The following is an 18,991-nucleotide window of genomic DNA, read 5'->3' on the forward strand; positions in this document are numbered from 1 at the left end:
CTCAAGCCAAGAAGAATAAGATTATACATTTTCTTTCTTTCTCACCTACCTGTTTCAAACCTTTATCACGCCCCTGCCACTATAGGGCCCTATAGGGATAGCAGGGTGAGTCGCCATGGAGTGGGGGGGCCAATTGCTCAGGTCCTAGGGCTCCAACCTCCGCTGTCAGGCAGGGAGAATCAGCCAGTACAGGAATAGGCACCTCCCAGTGGTGATCATTCTTCTTTGGTATGATGCATTGTTTTAAATAATTTTTGGCTATTAAGTAATTGTGATCTTTAAATAAAGTTTGTATTTTTAGCAGAGTTGCAAGAGAAACTGTGAACCTCTCTTGTTATATAATATTTTCTTGAGACTGTGATTACAAAATCAATATACATTGCCAATATGAATAAACTCTGGCGCACTCGTCAGTTACCAAGAAAAAGGTTGATCGAATAAAGGAACCGTGGTTACTTAGTCAGAGGTCTGCCCCTTTGCATTGAAGATATATGTCTTTTCATATGATTTTTTATGCAAGTGTTGATATGTTTTCTGTTTTATACATTATATCAATCTATGAGTATGCTTATGTTTCCCTTGTTTAAACCCCTACGTTGGGGGTGCTGTTGCTTATATGTTTTCTTTTGCGAAAATATGCAATAAAAATTTGTTGAAGTAAAAATAAAAGTTTGATCTACCAAATATACAATAAATTATCAACCAATGCCGAAATAGGAAAAAACATCAAAACGCCAGAATTGTGGTTTTTCGGCCATCGCAACAGAGAAAAAATATGTATAAAGCATTGATAAAAACATTGCATCTACCTCAAAGTGGTATAAAAAACATAGGCTTAGGGTGCAAAAAACAAGTCCTCACACAGCTCCATATCCCAAAGATTGAAAACATTCTGGGTCTCAGAAAATGATGACATACTGTAAGTTAATTTTTTCTTCAAATTTCTGAATTTTTTTTCATCATTTAAGCAAAACAAAAACTATGTATGACTAGCAGAATTGAGCGAAACGGGTCGGTAAAATTCATAAGTCGACGACTTTCGCTAAAGTCGGGTTTCATGAAACAAAACCCGACCATAGCGTGAGGTCGGCCACGAGGTTGGCGACCAGAGCACCAAAGTCGCGTTTCAAATGATGCTTCCAGCACCCTTTTTCAGCCAATGATGGAGGACACACACTGTGGGCAACGCGATGACATGGGCAGCGGTCACCACCATCTTTGAGAAGGGCACGCAAGTGATTGGCTGGCTTTGTGTGGCGTCACAGGGGCTATAAAAGGGCGTGCACGCAGACCGCCATCTTACATCTGCCGATCTTAGCATTAGGGAGAGGTTGCAGCTGCTGATTCTGAATAAGGGAGAGCGTTAGGCAGGGAAGAAGAACAAAAAAACTGCTTCTGCTGGTAGCGATTTTCACTGTACAACACAACAGTTTGTGTGCAGTGACAGGGGAGGCTATATTTTTGTGTATCAGCTCTGTTGGTTATTAGGCTGCCTTATAAGGCTCCCTGATTGCTGCATTGCTGTTTGCACATTGCTGTGCAAACTGCTTTTTTAAAAGCAAAAATACTTTTCTTCCTCTTTTCTGCACAGTTACCAAGCGTTCATTTTTCCACACTTTTGTGTGCAGCAGTCCTGCTTATTAGGCTGCCTGCTGCCATACTTGGACTGAGAGCATCATTGTCAGCCTCCTAAAATCTCTAGGGAGCTTCCAATTCTCCCCAATACTATATATACCTTGTACCTGGTCATACACCTGCCTATTTCAGCCTGTTAAATTGAGGTGTAATCTATAGTGGGCCTGAGATAATAGATCAGCCTCCTAAAATCTCTAGGGAGCTTCCAATTCTCCCCAATACTATATACACCTTTTACCTTGTTTTACAGTACCATATAGCTGGTGGTATTTTGGGTACATGATCTCCAAAATTTGGAAGTATGGTGGAAGAGGCCGCCGACGTGGGCGTGGGGGGGCCAACTGGTACTGATGGTGGTGGTGCATCTGCAGGTAGTGGCAAAAGCACAATAGCAGCTAAGGCAGGAGGTGTTGAGCCTTTGTCATGGTCTGGCTCCGGAAGGCCTGGAAGGCTACCTTTTCTGGGAGTAGGTTAACCACTTTTAAAGCCGGAGCATCAGGAACTGGTTTTGGCTTACATTGCCGAAACAGACTCCAGCTAATATGCCTTCCTCTTCTGAAGTTTCAAAAAATGCAAGCACTGAGTCGTCAAGTGCTGGTTCCTGGTCAGGAAGAACCCCTTTCCTTGTGTCCTTCACCCCCACCAAAAGTGAATGATGCAGCAAGCCACACTTCACATTAGTTCATGTAGCTCTTTCTCACATACCATGCCTGGGTTATCAAGTCAAATCGTGAATTCTCCAGTCCAAGATGAATCTGACATGGAGTGTGGGTCGCCAGCCAGGGCAGTGGGGTTAATCGGTACCGGGCCGGTGTCTCAGAGGGATGTGTCACGGTGGTGGTGGCCCCGTCCGTGGCCCTGGGCGTCCATGCAAAGGGGTGAATAACGTTTATAGGTGAATGATACGTGGCGCCACCTGTGGTTTTTGATCAGATTGACCAGCGCTGCAGTGTCTCTTCTCTGAGAAAGATGTTGTGGTGCAGCTAAGATGTAAAAGCCCTGCACAGGTAGGGCAGTAGTCGCAGGGCAGATGAAAGAGTTGGTAGATGGTGTGCAGTGCAGGATGTAGCAGAGCCGTGCGCCAGGCGCAGGAGAAAGATGACAGACACAGTCGTGCAGTTCCTTTACCTGTACTTGGTAAGTGCCGTCCAGGACCAAGAGTACAGATGGAGAAGGAGTTGGTCAGCCTGGAAGCAAATTAGGAATTCTCTCTCTGCAGATAGGTAGTGTGGCCTCCGTTCTAGCGTTTATCTGAGGTACTCGCAGTACTGAGTTCACTGAAGTTCCCCCTGTTGACTCTCTTTTGGAACTTTCTCTTATGGCAGGCAGCCGTAGCCTTTTCCTTCTGGCTCACACACGTCGTTGCTGGGGCCTCCGAGCCTTAGTTGGAACAGAGCATTTACAGCTGCTACTTCCTCCGGTTTCTGCTGCAGGACCGTCAGTGTCCCTACAAACTCGGAGACCGGAATCTGGACCATGCGCTCAAGCTAGGAGTGAGCCTTAGGCCTGTTTCACACATCAGTTTTTTGGCGTCAGTCAAAATCCGACAATTTCTGAAAGAAAACGGACCCGCCAAAAAAGGGGCGGATCCGTTTTTTCCCCCCATAGACTTACATTAGTGGCGGATCTTGACTGACGGCCGTCCGTCACACCCGTTTTTTGATGGATCCGCCAATATTTTAGCGTCTCCCGGGAGGATGAGATGGACTCTGCAAGGTTTTTTTTTGTTGACGGTCCGCCAAACCTTTTCTCAGGGAAGATCTTTAACCCTGAGTGCCGTTCCGGGATCGTGAAAAATTCTTCTCTCTCTCTCTCTCTCTCTCTCTCTTTCTCTCTCCCTCCTTTTTCTGGGCTCGGGTTCCTTTAAGATTCAGCCTTCGCCGGATCTATCAAAGCAATGGTCTGGTGCCACACGTTGCTGTCAATCCGCCGACGGTTCCGTTTTCCGCCATTTTAGCGGATTACAACTGACAGCAAAAACTGATGTGTGAAACAGGCCTTAACTCTGCTCATCCTCCAGCTCCCCTTCTCATGTCCACACACTTCCCCTTCCCTTCACAGACTGCCCTAACTTCCCTCCTCCCGACCACAGAGAGCAGCTCCTCAGCAGTCAGGTTCAGAGCTCTCCCTGCTGGCCTGGAGGGGGAACTGTGTTGTGTGTTGGTTTAACTGCTAGAGAGATCCTTCGTTGCTTCCAAGCATGACATCACACTCCCTAGGAGGAAGGTAATGCCACTGTGGTAACCGTACTCCTGGGGGCGCCACAAGTGCACTGATGTCCAGCCACTGCTAGATGAATCTGCTGGTACATTGACCCAGACCACTACATTCCCCTCGCACTCTACACAGCCAGAATCTGACCCTGATGAAACTCAGGTTCCCCTTCCCGCATACTATACCACCTTACACGGTGACAAAGAGGAAGGTGCAGATGAAAGTGCAGGTTCCTTGAGCAGGTGGGGGGGCATACTCATGGGCGATGGCACAGGCACAGGGCCCCTCATAGTACGCAAAAGTGTCTCTGCCGGTGGGAGGGCCCACGGGAGGGCCCACCCGCCGTCAGACACACCGCCGTACTATGAGGGGCCCTGTGCCAGTGCCGTCGCCAACGAGTGGGCCCCCCTTGCTTGCTCAGGATCACAGCACTTGCAAAGTTGAAATACTTACCTCTCCCTGCTCCACCGCTGTGACGTCTTCCAAGTTTCCTAACAGTGACATTCTGGTCAGAGAGTGCGATGACATCACGTCTGTATGCCCTCTGCCTAAACAGTCCAAGTGCAGAGAGATGGAAGATGGGGATGACGAGGAGTCCAGAGTACAGGGCTTCCCTAGCGAGGAGACTTATTTAATTGTTTTAAAGGTTAGGAGCAATTTTTGGGGAGCACTATACTCTTGAGAATGATATAAGGGGCCCACCATACACTGGAGCATTCCAAAGGTGGACATCAGACACTGGAGCAGCATTTAAAGGCCACATTATACACTAGAGCATTAGAAATGGGGCCCATTATATATGGAGCATTATTTGGGCCCATAAGACACTGGAGCATCATCCATGGGGCTCATCATATACTGGAGCATTGTAATTGGGGCAGATTACAGTGGGGAAAAAAAGTATTTAGTCAGTCAGCAATAGTGCAAGTTCCACCACTTAAAAAGATGAGAGGCATCTGTAATTTACATCATAGGTAGACCTCAACTATGGGAGACAAACTGAGAAAAAAAAATCCAGAAAATCACATTGTCTGTTTTTTTTTCATTTTATTTGCATATTATGGTGGAAAATAAGTATTTGGTCAGAAACAAAATTTCATCTCAATACTTTGTGATATATCCTTTGTTGGCAATGACAGAGGTCAAACGTTTTCTGTAAGTCTTCACAAGGTTGCCACACACTGTTGTTGGTATGTTGTCCCATTCCTCCATGCAGATCTCCTCTAGAGCAGTGATGTTTTTGGCTTTTCGCTTGGCAACACGGACTTTCAACTCCCTCCAAAGGTTTTCTATGGGGTTGAGATCTGGAGACTGGCTAGGCCACTCCAGGACCTTGAAATGCTTCTTACGAAGCCACTCCTTCATTGCCCTGGCGGTGTGCTTTGGATCATTGTCATGTTGAAAGACCCAGCCACGTTTCATCTTCAATGCCCTTGCTGATGGAAGGAGGTTTGCACTCAAAATCTCACGATACATGGCCCCATTCATTCTTTCATGAACCCGGATCAGTCGTCCTGGCCCCTTTGCAGAGAAACAGCCCCAAACCATGATGTTTCCACCACCATGCTTTACAGTAGGTATGGTGTTTGATGGATGCAAATCAGTATTCTTTTTCCTCCAAACACGACAAGTTGTGTTTCTACCAAACAGTTCCAGTTTGGTTTCATCAGACCATAGGACATTCTCCCAAAACTCCTCTGGATCATCCAAATGCTCTCTAGCAAACTTCAGACGGGCCCGGACATGTACAGGCTTAAGCAGTGGGACACGTCTGGCACTGCAGGATCTGAGTCCATGGTGGCGTAGTGTGTTACTTATGGTAGGCCTTGTTACATTGGTCCCAGCTCTCTGCAGTTCATTCACTAGGTCCCCCCGCGTGGTTCTGGGATTTTTGCTCACCGTTCTTGTGATCATTCTGACCCCACGGGGTGGGATTTTGCGTGGAGCACCAGATCGAGGGAGATTATCTGTGGTCTTGTATGTCTTCCATTTTCTAATTATTGCTCCCACAGTTGATTTCTTCACTCCAAGCTGGTTGGCTATTGCAGATTCAGTCTTCCCAGCCTGGTGCAGGGCTACAATTTTGTTTCTGGTGTCCTTTGACAGCTCTTTGGTCTTCACCATAGTGGAGTTTGGAGTCAGACTGTTTGAGGGTGTGCACAGGTGTCTTTTTATACTGATAACAAGTTTAAACAGGTGCCATTACTACAGGTAATGAGTGGAGGAAAGAGGAGACTCTTAAAGAAGAAATTACAGGTCTGTGAGAGCCAGAAATCTTGATTGCTTGTTTCTGACCAAATACTTATTTTCCACCATAATATGCAAATAAAATGAAAAAAAAACAGACAATGTGATTTTCTGGATTTTTTTTTCTCACTTTGTCTCCCATAGTTGAGGTCTACCTATGATGTAAATTACAGACGCCTCTCATCTTTTTAAGTGGTGGAACTTGCACTATTGCTGACTGACTAAATACTTTTTTGCCCCACTGTATATATGGAGCATTATTTGGACCAATTGGACACTAGAGCATCATCCGTGAGGCCCATCATATGCTGGAGCTTTCCAAATGTGGGACATCAGACACTGGAGCAGCATTTACATGGTCCATTATACACTGGAGCATTAGAAATGGGGACCAGCAGCATTATGTGGAGCTCATCATACACTGTAGCACCTTTCCGAACCCTGCAGCACCTTTCTGAACCCTGCTCATGAAGGTATTATTCACATGTTCAGGTTTTTAAATATATTAGATAGGATTGATCCGAGAAGGGTATGCCTTGACACGGCGGAGTGGCTTAGCGTACATTTTTTTGCAAAAAAACGTATCAACAAAATACCCTGGTTTTGTTAACATCTTTTACTAGCACTTGCTACTTACAGTTACATATATTTTACAGCAGAGTATTTATGCACGTTTGTCATACTGTGTTCTGTTTCTGTGTCTTAGTTCTTGGGTGGTGTGAACAGGGTCTTATTGACCCGTTCAGTTTTTGTGCATGTGTCATGTGTTCTGAATCTATTGATTTCTTGCTTATGCAAGCTTTGGGAGATCCCCGCCTCTCTCTTTTGGGACATGCATAAAAAGCCATTTTGCCCAGCGAGCCCACACCGGGCAGCACCTTTCTGAACCATGCTCATGAAGGTACTATTCACATGTTCAGGTTTTTAAATATATTAGATAGGACTGCTCCGAGAAGGGTATGCCTTGACGCGGCGGAGTGGCTTAGCGTACATTTTTTTGCAAAAAAAGTATCAACAAAATACCCTGGTTTTGCTAACATCTTTTACTAGCACTTGCTACTTACAGTTACGTATATTTTACAACAGAGTATTTATGTACGTTTGTCATACTGTGTTCTGTTTCTGTGTCTTAGTTCTTGGGTGGTGTGAACAGTGTCTTATTGACCTGTTCAGTTTTTGTGCATGTGTCATGTGTTCTGAATCTATGAAACATTATATGGGACCAATGATTCTGTATGGGGAAATATATGGGCCTCATTACTCTGTATGGCGCACTATGCGGTGGCCATAATACTGTGTGGAGTAATATACTGTCCGTTTTTGCAGCTATTGGAGAATTTAAAATGGATATCAGTCATGTGATGTAAGAAGTGAAGTATTTTTCATTGTACTATACCGCTATTTCTCTGCCTTATCAGAGGATCATGAATTGTGGCATGTGTTAAAGGAGCAAAGTGACACTCTTTGGCCATGGGCCCACGAAAATCTGGAGCCAGCCCTACCCCCCCCCGACAACTTTAGCCAAATAACCCCCAGTTTTCAATGCCTAACTATTATTATGAAGTAAATTAAGGTTGACAAGCTTAAGGAATAAGAATTGATGTTTTTGGCATTAAAATGGGCACTGTACGTGTGTTTCCTGTCCTCCACTCACTGCCGACTTTTCTTCCCCATTGACTTGCATTGGGTTTCGTGTTTCGGTAGGCCTTCGACTTTTCATGATAATCAGCCGATTGCGTTCGACCCGACTTTTGCGAAAGTCGGGTTTCATGAAACCCGACTCGACCCGAAAAAAGGCAAAGTCGCTCAAATCTAATGACTAGTGTCTGCGTAATAGTACTGACCTGGAGAATAACACTGCCAAGTCATTTTTACCATAAAATCAATACTGTAAATACAAACCCAAAAAACAATTGCAGAATGGCTGTTTTTATTATTTTTTGTTTGTTTGTTTGTTTGCTATTGCGCCACACATGAAATTATTTTCCTGTTTTCCAGTACATCACATGATAAATTGGATGGTGTCACTCAAAAGTGCAACTCTTTCCACAAAAAGACAAGCCCTCGTGTGGACATATAAATAGCAAAATGAAAGTGCAAAAAATGGAAAATCGCCCTAAAGGGAATCTATCAACAGCTTTTTTCTACTGATGCTGTGAGCAGCATATTGTAGAAACAGAGACCCTGATTACAGTGATGTGTCACTTACTGGGCTGTTTGTTGAAGTTTTGATAAAATTCCTGTTTTCTCTGCTGCAGATCTAGCAGTTCTCTGACTGCTGAACTCTGTACAACCCACTCACACCACTGTTTGGCAGCTTTCTGTGTGCACTGTGCATAGGCAGAAAGCCTCCAATCAGGGGTGAGAGTGTGGTTGGACAGCATGGCAGCAATTTTTCTAGTGATAATCTGCTACTGATAAGTCAGTGATTTTATCAAAGCTACAGCAAAAACAGACAGATGTAGCAAAGGTTACGCTGACTCAGATAGCACAGTGCTGGGATATTACTGTCATTTCATTATATCTTTACACCGCACATGGTAACCTCACCCTTCGCTACTTTTGTAGTCTGTACAGCGCTGCTAGGGTACGTGTTGGTAACTAAGAACTATGAAAAATGAAGCACTTGGTAACGGCTTATTTAGAGGAAAACGGTGCTTTTGGTTACATCATGAGCACATTTCTATCTGCCACCGCCCCGCACTCTTGGATCTACCCTATTCCTTATGAGTAAAGGTTGAGGGCTTTATGTGTCTCTTTTCCTTATAGATTCTTCTGTACATGCGTCTGGACTTTGCCTCCTGAGACAGAAGGCGACCGAGCGCTGGAAAACTGGTGAGTTTTTGTATCATTCTAATTTTATTACAGAACCCACCTATTACTATATTTTCCAGCATATCAAGCATTTAATTTGATTCTTGACACTTGACTGTGATAAGAACTTTGCTTTGCACGTTTTTTTTACTTGTTTTTTTTCCTAGTTTTTCTTTGCCTTTTTTTTCAACTCCGTTTCTTTAGGTGTCGGCTGTGACTATATGGAGATATTAAACTCACTACAGTGTATCACTTTGGTGCCCGTTTTCATCACCTTTGGTGTACTTATTTTTGCACCATGCCCTAGGTATGGAGATTATTTTGAGTGTTTTCCCATAGGATTATCTACAGTGCTATACAGTTATGTGAAAAATAATAGCAGTGGGTTTAAAACAACCGAGATAAAGCTCTATCCTCATAATCACATTTATTTCCAGATACACAAAGCTGCACATTCTATTCCAAATGAAAATATGATCAAAATATCAATTTTTACCCTGAAAATGAAGAGAAAGAATACTAAACTTTAAAAAAAAAATAGTGTCGCATTTTCATGTAGAAATTCTAATATTTCCAGTATAAGAAAAATTTTGTTTCCTGTCTTGGCTTTTCTGGTAATCACTGAGCTAATATTTAGTTGTGTAACCGTTTATTTCTGACCACTGCTTTCCATCAAAGTGACATGGAGTCACCTAACATCTGTCACCTGCGGACAGATATTACAGCCCCAGCTGACTGCACTTCATTCCACAGTTTTTTGCATTCTAAGGCTGTGTGCACACGCTGCGGAATCCGCTGCCGATTCATTCTCGAGGATTTTGCAAAATCCGCAGATAAATCTGCAGGTCAAAAGACCTGCGGTTTAGCCTGCGGTTTGGCCCTGCGGTTTCACCATCTCCACAAAGGTGGAGATAGGAAACCACTGCGGATTCCGCAGAAAGAATTGACATGTCAATTCTTTCTGCGGTTTCAAAACCGCGCGGAAAAATTCGCACTGTCTACACAGCGTTTTTTTTTTTTCCATTCATTTGAATGGTATTGTACACCGCAGCTAAAACTGCTGCGGGTCCGCTGCGGCCAAATCCGCTGTGGAACCGCAGCATAATCCGCAGCGTGTGCACACAGCCTTAGGTTTTGTTTCAAAAACAGCATATTTTCTATCAAGCCACAATTTTTCAATCGGACTGAGGTCCGGGGGATTGGGCTGGCCACTTTATAATAGCGATCTTGTTGGTCTGCAACCAGGATGTTCCCCACTTGCTGGTGTATTTGGGGTCATTGCTCTGTTGAAACACCCATTTCAAGGGAATTTCTTCTTCAGCATAAGGCATCAGGACTAGAGAGGGGCGAGCACTACAATGCTCGGGTGCTCGTTGCTCGGGTCGACCAAATTGGAATGCTCGGGTGCTCGGCCCAAGCAACGTACCCAATGTAAGCCTTTGGGAAAACCAAGCATTTTGCCGGCGGTTTTCTAGACAGACTAGAAATTGAGAAAATCGATGGGAACATTGCTCAAATGACATGGGAACAGCATGGGGAAGACCCCTAGAAGCATTTCTGACTCCCAGGTCACTGCTGTGAACAATGTTGTCAGTCTTACACCACTTTTACAAACTCACAATAAAACATACAAAAACAAAATAGATTTTCCTGGGAAATATGATAAGGAACATCCTTTCTAGGGTAATGACTTGTATATAAAGCAAAATAAATAACCAAAAACAAAAATGCTAATCCACACCTTGGGCTATGTTCACACGTAGTGTTTTTGATGCTTTTTGAACTTTAGAATTGCTTTCAACCAAGACAAATGCATTCACTGGGAAATGTCATTTTACAACCTTTTCTGGCCACATCATCAGACACATCCTGTTTCATTTATGAAGGAGGGACTCTGAAAGTCACAAAGCCTATTTTTATAGAGCCAGCAGGCAGCCTTTACTATTCTTAAAGGGTCAGTAGTTGGCCCTCACTATTCTTAGAGAGCCATCAGCCGGCTATGCTTTGCTGTTCCCATTATTAAATAGTGGGTCTCCTATACTGTTATTGCGTATGCAGTGAGTGGCAGGGCTGCCAAAAATTAAGATGCACTCCAATACCCATTTGGCAAGATATTCAGGAGGGCCTCCTGAAAATAATGTTCCCATTATTAGGAAGTGAGTCTCCCATACTGTTTGCCTATGCAGTGAAAGCAAGGGCTGCCAAAAATTAGACGCACCCCAATACCCCTTTGAAGAGATGTACAGAAGGGCTGCATGAAACAATGCCAAAATTATTAGGAAGAGTGTGTGCCATACTGTTTGCCTATGCAGTGAATGCAAGAGCTGCCAAAAATTTGGATGCACCCCAATACCCCTTTGAAGAGACGTACAGGAGGGCCTCCTGAAAACAATGTTCCCATTATTAGGAATTGGTTCTCCCATACGGTTTGACTATGCAGTGAATGCAAGGCCTGGTCAAAATTTAGACACACCTCAATACCTCTTTGAAGAGACATACAGGAGGGCCTCCTGAAAGCAATGTTCCCATTATTGGGAAGTAGTTCTCCAATACTGTTTGCCTGTGCAGTGAATGCAAGGCCTGCCCAAAATTTTGACGCCCCATAATACCCCTTTGAAGAGACCTACAGCAGGGCCTCCAGAAAACAATGTTCCCATTATTAGGAAGTGGTCCTCCCATACTGTTTGCCTATGCAGTGAATACAAGGCCTGCCCAAAATTTAGACGCACCCAAATACCCCATTGAAGAGACTACAGGAGGGCCTCCTGAAAACAATGTTCCCTATATTAGGAAGTGGGTCTCCCATAGTGTTTACCTATGCAGTGAATGCAAGGGGTGCCAAAAATTTGGAGCCACTCCAATGACCCTTTGAAGAGAAGTAGAGGGCCTCATTAAAATATGTTCCCATTAGAAAGGAGCGGGTCTCCTATACTTGTAATGCCCATGCACTAAGTGTATGGGCTGACCAACATTTACCCCTGGGGTTCATACATGAACACATTGTATAACCATTTTTTTTGTTACGGCATCATAAACACCTTTTAAAAAGAATTATGTGAGTGTTGCATCACGGACCATGGTCACCCTGGTCATATGGTGGTGGAGGATGACGATGAGGAGAAGGAGAAGAACAACAGCAAATAGCCAAAATCAGGAAGCGTATACCCATGTGAGGGTGTGAAAAGGTGCATGGGAATAGACCTCCCAAACAAAGACACTGGATTTGAGTTTATATTACGCTGCTATCATTTAGTGGTGTTGAGAAGTCTGGCCCAATCACATCTCTGCTCCGTCCACCTCGTACACACACGTCTCCGCTCCGTACACCTCGTACACACACGTCTCCGCTCCGTACACCTCGTACACACACGTCTCCGCTCCGTACACCTCGTACACACACGTCTCCGCTCCGTACACCTCGTACACACATGTCTCCGCTCCGTACACCTCATACACACATCTCCGTTCATCTCGTACACGCACTGCTCTGCTCCAAACACCTCGTACACACACTGCTCTGCTCCGTACACCTCATACACATGTGGCTTTGCTCCGTACACTTCGTACACACGCGGCTCTGCTCCGTACACATCTCTGCTCCGTACACCTCGTACACACGTCTCCGCTCCGTACACCTCGTACACACACGGCTCCTCTCTGTACACCTCGTACACACATGGCTCCTCTCTGTACACCTCGTACACACACGTCTCCGCTCCATACACCTCGTACACACACGTCTCCGCTCCGTACACCTTGTACACACACAGCTCTGCACACCTTGTGCACACACAGCTCTGTTACATCCACCCTGTAAACCCCTCCTGACCCCACACATAAACTTTCCCTCATCCAGCACCTGGAGTCCTGCAGTCATGGAGGCCCCTGATCATGTGACCCCTGACTCCTCCCCTCCTGTGACCTCATCAAAGGTCTTGTGCACATAGAAGAGAGCACAGCCTAAAGACATTGTTGCAGGCTGTGAGGAGCTGCGGTGGGTCTCTGGGCGGGCGAGGATGGGGTCGGTGCATGCGGCTTATCTCCCTGCAGTGCGGGAAAAATAGAGTTCCGGGCGGGACAGCGGGTGGACAGGCAAAAACGGGACTGTTCTGCGGAAAACGGGACGGTTGGGAGCTATGGTATGCTAAATGTCGGACTCTCCCTCAGCGCTAGAGCCCACACCTTTCTGGGGACATAATAATAATAATTTTATTTATATAGCGCCGACATATTCCGCAGCACTTTACATTTCAGAGGGGACTTGTACAGACGATAGACATAACAGCATAACAATAATCACATAGATCATAACAGATACCAAGAGGAATGAGAGCCCTGCTCGCAAGCTTACAATCTATGAGGAAAAAAAGGGGAGACACGAAAGGTGGGTGTTAACAGTTGCCTTCATTGTTCAGACCAGCCATAGTGTTGAGTATGTAACAGTACGGACACAGAGGGATTATAGATGTATAAAGCATGTGGGAACATGATGCGGGGAACCTGGTTATGGTAAAACTTTTGACTGGGCCACCCAGGGATAGTTAGGTTAATGTGTTGAGGCGGTAGGCCAGTCTGAATAAATGTGTGTTTAGGGCACACTTAAAATTGTAGGGATTGGGGACTAATTGTATTGACCTGGGTAGTGCATTCCAAAGAATTGGCGCAGCCCGTGTAAAGTCTTGGAGACGGGAGTAGCAGGTTCTGATTATTGAGGATGCTAACATCAGATCATCAGCAGAATGGAGGGCAGGGGTAGGGTGGTAGACTGAGATGAGGGAGGAGATATAGGCTGGTGCTGAGCCATGGAGTGCTTTGTGGGTGAGGGTAATAAGTTTGTACTGGTTTCTGGAGTGGATGTGGAGCGCCCTCACTCACCAGGGCCGTGGGGTACTCGGTACCGGGCCGGTTGATCTTCTCAACGGGGGTTGTCACGGCAGCAGTGACCTGGTCCGTGGCCCTGGGGCTCCATTACAAAAGGGGTTATGTTTCAGTGTGCTTATAGTGGTGAAAGGTTATAAGTGATTTGTGACGCCACCTGTGGTGTTCGGCAATAGAGATGTAAGCCGACGCTGCAGACAGATCCTCTGGGACAGATGGTGTGGTGCAGCAGTGATGTTATAGCCCTCCACAGGCAGGGCTGTAGTCCCAGGGCAGTGTAGGTGAAGTGACACTTAGATGGTGTAGTCTCAGGCGCAAGGGATGTAGCAGTGCTGGGCAGGTTGGCACAGGAATAAGTGGAGGACACCAGGGCATGTAGTTCCAAAGCTTTACTCACAGTCTGTTGCATGTACAGGTGCCAGCATCCGTGCCGTGTCCTCCGGGTCAGGAGCTCAGCCAACTTCCAGGCAATATGAAGTACTCCTTTCCAACACTCCGCCAACATATGTGCCTTTACTGAACGTCTCCTCTTATAGCGCCTTTGAATGAAATACTCCTAGTACTGAGTTACACTGGAGTTCCTCCTGTCAGATGTTCCTATGAACTCTACTTGTACGGCAGACAGCTGTAGCCTGCTTTGGGGACTCCTTGCTACTAAGTCCCGGCTCACTAATATGTTGCTGTTGTGCCCCCAAGTCTTGAGTGGGAATAAAGTGGTCACTACTTCTATTCCTCCGGTGCTGCTGCAGGACCATTAGTATCCGTACAACCTCGGGGACCGGACCCCGGCCTTGCGCTTAGAACTTGAAAAGGGTTCTCCTCTAACCCTGGTCCTTGTTCTCTTATTCTCCTCACGTTCCGTGCTAATCCTTCTTCTCAATGGAGAATCAAGCTTCCTTTCTCTGTCTCTTTCCTGTGCCAGCAGACCCAGATCACTGTGGCCTGCTGCAGCACTTCCTTCTTCCATCCCTCTCCCAGGGATCTTCTCTGTCTCACAATCTGTCCTTCTACATCCTCACTCATTGACTGAATGAAAGACTGACTGACTCAACTCTTCCCGCTCTTTTGTGCAAACTCAACTCCACCCACCTCCCAGCACGTTTCGTGTTCCAAGCAGGGAGCCACCAAGGGGTGCTATGCTGCACTCCAAGCAGGGAGCCACCGAAGGTGCTTTTCTTACACTACTTTGTGGTGTGGGGTGCAGGTGTTGGAGTGTGGTCAGGTGTCTCCACCTTACCTGGATAGTGGGGCACTACACCTCAGGAGGAGGTGCAGTACTTCTGTGGCGACTGAACCCTCAGGGGCACCACAGTTGGGTAACCAGCGTAAGGACTGGCACAAGGTAGAGGCATCAATGTAGCGATTGGTGAGGAATATGATCCTGGCTGCAGCATTTAAGACAGATTGGAGGGGGGACAGTTTGGTAAGAGCGAGACTGATTAGTAGAGAGTTACAGTAGTCCAGACAAGAATGAATAAGAGAAACAGTAAGAGACATGACAGCTAATCTATACAGCTGACGTGTGCCTGCAACAGCCATGGGTGGAAGTGCAATCCACCTGCAGCTATTAACTAGTTAAATGCCGCTGTCAATCTGACGGCGGCATTTAACTCGCGCTTACCGGAAGAGCATCATAATTCCCACCATTCGGTGACCCCGTCACATAATCGTGGGTCACCGATGGATCAGCATGCCAATCAGAGGTCACTAGCAGACCTCTATGGTTGTCATTGCCAGATTGCTATGAGTACCACCCCGTGGTCGGCACTTATAGCAAGTGAGCATTTCTGCTACACACAGGTGATCTGATCATCGCCTGTATGTAGCAGAGACAATTGAAGTATTGCAGCTTCAAATCTCCCATGGAGACTATTGAAGCATGCGAAAAGTAAAAAAAAAAGTTTTTAAAAAAACCTACAGACGTTCAAATCACCCCCCTTTCGCCCCTTTCAAAATAAGACAATAAAAAAATATAATATACACATATTTGGTATCGTCATAATATATGTAAATATTTTCTTGTAAATATATTATACTAGATGGAAGCCCGATGCTAACGCATCGGGAGGGCGGTAATGTCACGATGGGGGCAGGTTTTGCAGAAATAAGAATCTCTCTTAATGTATAATATCTCATATGCCCCATTAAATTTTCATACCATCTGGTGATGGGATAGATATCCATGCCGTAATGCTATATATGAAGGCACCAGACCACTGCATCAGTATATAGATATAAATATATTGTAAGACTGTACCCTCCATAGGAGAATCCATATCTTAATATCTCATTTATTCTATGGAATATTAGAGGGACAGTCTAACAATATGAACACAGAACAGCATCCAATAATATCAAGATGTACAAGTATCTTTTATAAAGATATACTAGATCTATGATGTCTTATTTCTATCATACTGTATGTATGCATTTCCTAGAAGGACAATTAATATAGCAGATTGATAATAATTTCACAGATAGTTGCACTTATCATGGTATTCAGATGACATAAAAAAGAAATAAGTAAATGAATACAAAAAAATACAAAAATACAAAAAAGCATAATGTGTAGACAATAAATGAGATAATCATCATATTTATCATATCACTCTTCAATATACATAGACGGAAATTATATTAGACAGATCAGATCCATCATTATAACAGCGTCAGTATGTATTCTTAGGCTTTCCTGCCTCCTGACGAAACCGAGGACGGTGAAACGCCCGTCAGGGCTTTCTTTGCATCTCTTGGGCGTCTCTGCACTCATCCGGGACTATGTCGCAAGGTAATTAATTTTCTATGGACACCGGCACTCAGACAGCACTACCGGTAATCGGTCATTATAGCGTGCACATTTTCTATGGACACCGGCACTCAGACAACACTACCGGTAATCGGTCATTATAGCGTGCACATTTTCTATGGACACCGGCACTCAGACAGCACTACCGGTAATCGGTCATTATAGCGTGCACATTTTCTATGGACACCGGCACTCAGACAACACTACCGGTAATCGGTCATTATAGCGTGCACATTTTCTATGGACACCGGCACTCAGACAACACTACCGGTAATCGGTCATTATAGCGTGCACATTTTCTATGGACACCGGCACTCAGACAGCACTACCGGTAATCGGTCATTATAGCGTGCACATTTTCTATGGACACCGGCATTCAGACAGCACTACCGGTAATCGGTCATTATAACGTGCATATATTCATCAGTGATATCTATACTATCGGGTTTACTTTGAACATGCCGAGATAATATTTAAATAGTCATCGGCTGAGGTGAATCTAATATTCTTTATATCTATTTCAACATTAACACCATAGTGTGCTCCTCGAGCATGCTGATAAAATAGCACTTACCCTAAAGTACTTTATTCGATGCTATTAGCCTAATACTATTTAGTATAGAAGGCTATCTATTTGTGTCCGGTTTCATAGCCTTGCATCTGATAAAAATAGTCATTTTGACTAGATATAGTTGAACAGCTCTTTGCCTGATCTTGTGTTTAACTTCTCAACTATTTGAACTTGTTTGGATCATATTGCTCAGCTAGATAAGATACTATCATATCATAGATTTTATCTATACAATTTGGATATATTGAGCATGCTGAGATAATACTTTACGATAGAAAATGACTATTTACTTTCTAAATTATATGGGAGTTGTTCATGGTTGATATTTCAGCTTACTACAATCAGGCTTGGAACTGTGGTTACCATCGTCCCGGTTTGACTGTAGACTCTAGCCCTGAGATGTGTATTGTCTGTCTGGCACTGTAATTTCTATCTGTTTATTATGCCAGGCTTTGCAGGCAGGCTTTGCAGCATTGAGAATCTCTCCCCCCATGTGCTCACCCACCTATCCACTCTCTCTTTCAACATGTGCTGACTTCTCCCATCTGTGCTCTCTTCTTTGACCTGTCTACCCCATGTACTATCCCCCTTGTCTGCTGTCTTTCTCCTTCCTGTGCTGTGTTCTCCCCTCATGTGCTGTCCCGTTTGAGCTGTCTCCCCCCTGTGCTCTGTCTTTCTCACCCCTGTGTCTGACCGTGTACAGAACATACCACAGCTCCTGGGCAGGGGAGGAAGCAAAAGACAATACTGACATTACAGCAGGAGATCGCAGAGGATACATTTTGTAAGGTAAAATATTGTTTAAAAACAGTCAGTGAAATATTTAACCTCACAAAATAAATCGTCTGTGATCCCCTGCTGCAATTATTATTATTATACATTTATATAGTGCCATTTATTCCATGGTGCTTTACATGTGAAAAGGGGAAATATAGGCAAGTACAATAAACATGTGCAAGACAAGGGACACACAAGTACAGAAGGAGAGAGGACCCTGCCCGTGAGGGCTCAGTCTACAGGGATGGGTGAGGATACACTAGGAGAGGGTAGAGCTGGTTGGGCGGTGGTTCAGTAGACTGAGGATCATTGCAAGCTGTAGGCTTGTCGGAACAAGTGGGTCTTCAGGTTCTTCTAGAAGGTTTCCGTTGTTGGTGAGAGTCTGATGTGTTGCGGCAGAGAGTTCCAGAGTATGGGGGAAGCACGGGAGAAGTCTTGTATGCGGTTGTGGGAAGAAGAAATGAGGGGGGAGTAGAGAAGGAGATCTTGAGAGGATCGAAGGTTGCGTGAGGGTATGTACCAGGAGACCATGTCACAGATGTATGGAGGAGACAGGTTGTGGATGGCTTTGCATGTCATTTTAGGGTTTTGGACTGGAGCCTCTGGACAATAGGAAGTCAGTGAAGGGCCTGGCATAGGGGGGAGGCTGGGGAATAGCGGGGAGGCAGGTGGATTAGTCGGGCAGCAGAGTTTAGGCTGGACTGGAGTGGTGCCAGAGTGCTGGAGGGAAGGCCAGAGAGTAGGAGGTTGCAGTAGTCAAGGCAGGAGATGATAAGGGTGTGCACTAGTGTTTTTGTGGTTTCATGGTTGAGGAATGCGCAGATCCAGGAAATATTTTTGAGTTTGAGGCGGCAGGAGGAGGCAAGGGCTTGGATATGTGGTTTGAAAGTGAGGGCAGAGTCGAGGATCACCCCAAGGCACCAAGCATGCGGGACTGGGGAAAGCGAGCAGACGTTGACATTGATGGATAGGTCTGGTGGAGGGGTAGAGTGAGATGGGGGAAAGATGATGAATTCTGTTTTGTCCATGTTCAGTTTGAGAAAGCAAGC

At 45.1% G+C, this 18,991-nt stretch overlaps 1 protein-coding gene across 3 annotated transcripts in view; it reads left to right on the forward strand.

The window, feature by feature from the left end:
• Positions 1–8,652: 8,652 nt before the first annotated feature.
• The window catches only part of LOC141082913 (NACHT, LRR and PYD domains-containing protein 3-like), a 94,396-nt gene continuing 84,057 nt past the window's right edge, over positions 8,653–18,991 (forward strand). The window contains exons 1-3 of one of the 3 annotated variants that reach the window (XM_073566963.1): positions 8,653–8,683; positions 8,866–8,931; positions 16,475–16,576. The gene's annotated coding sequence lies outside the window, so the exon portion shown is untranslated. Of the gene's footprint in view, positions 8,684–8,865; positions 8,932–16,474; positions 16,577–18,991 lie in introns of those variants that run through there. The other 2 variants (XM_073566966.1, XM_073566965.1) reach the window with 2 other exon arrangements.

The sequence above is a fragment of the Dendrobates tinctorius genome, unplaced genomic scaffold (assembly GCF_039654945.1).
Source record: "Dendrobates tinctorius isolate UK_male_01 unplaced genomic scaffold, ASM3965494v1 ptg000019l, whole genome shotgun sequence".
Taxonomy (NCBI): Eukaryota; Metazoa; Chordata; class Amphibia; order Anura; family Dendrobatidae; genus Dendrobates; species Dendrobates tinctorius.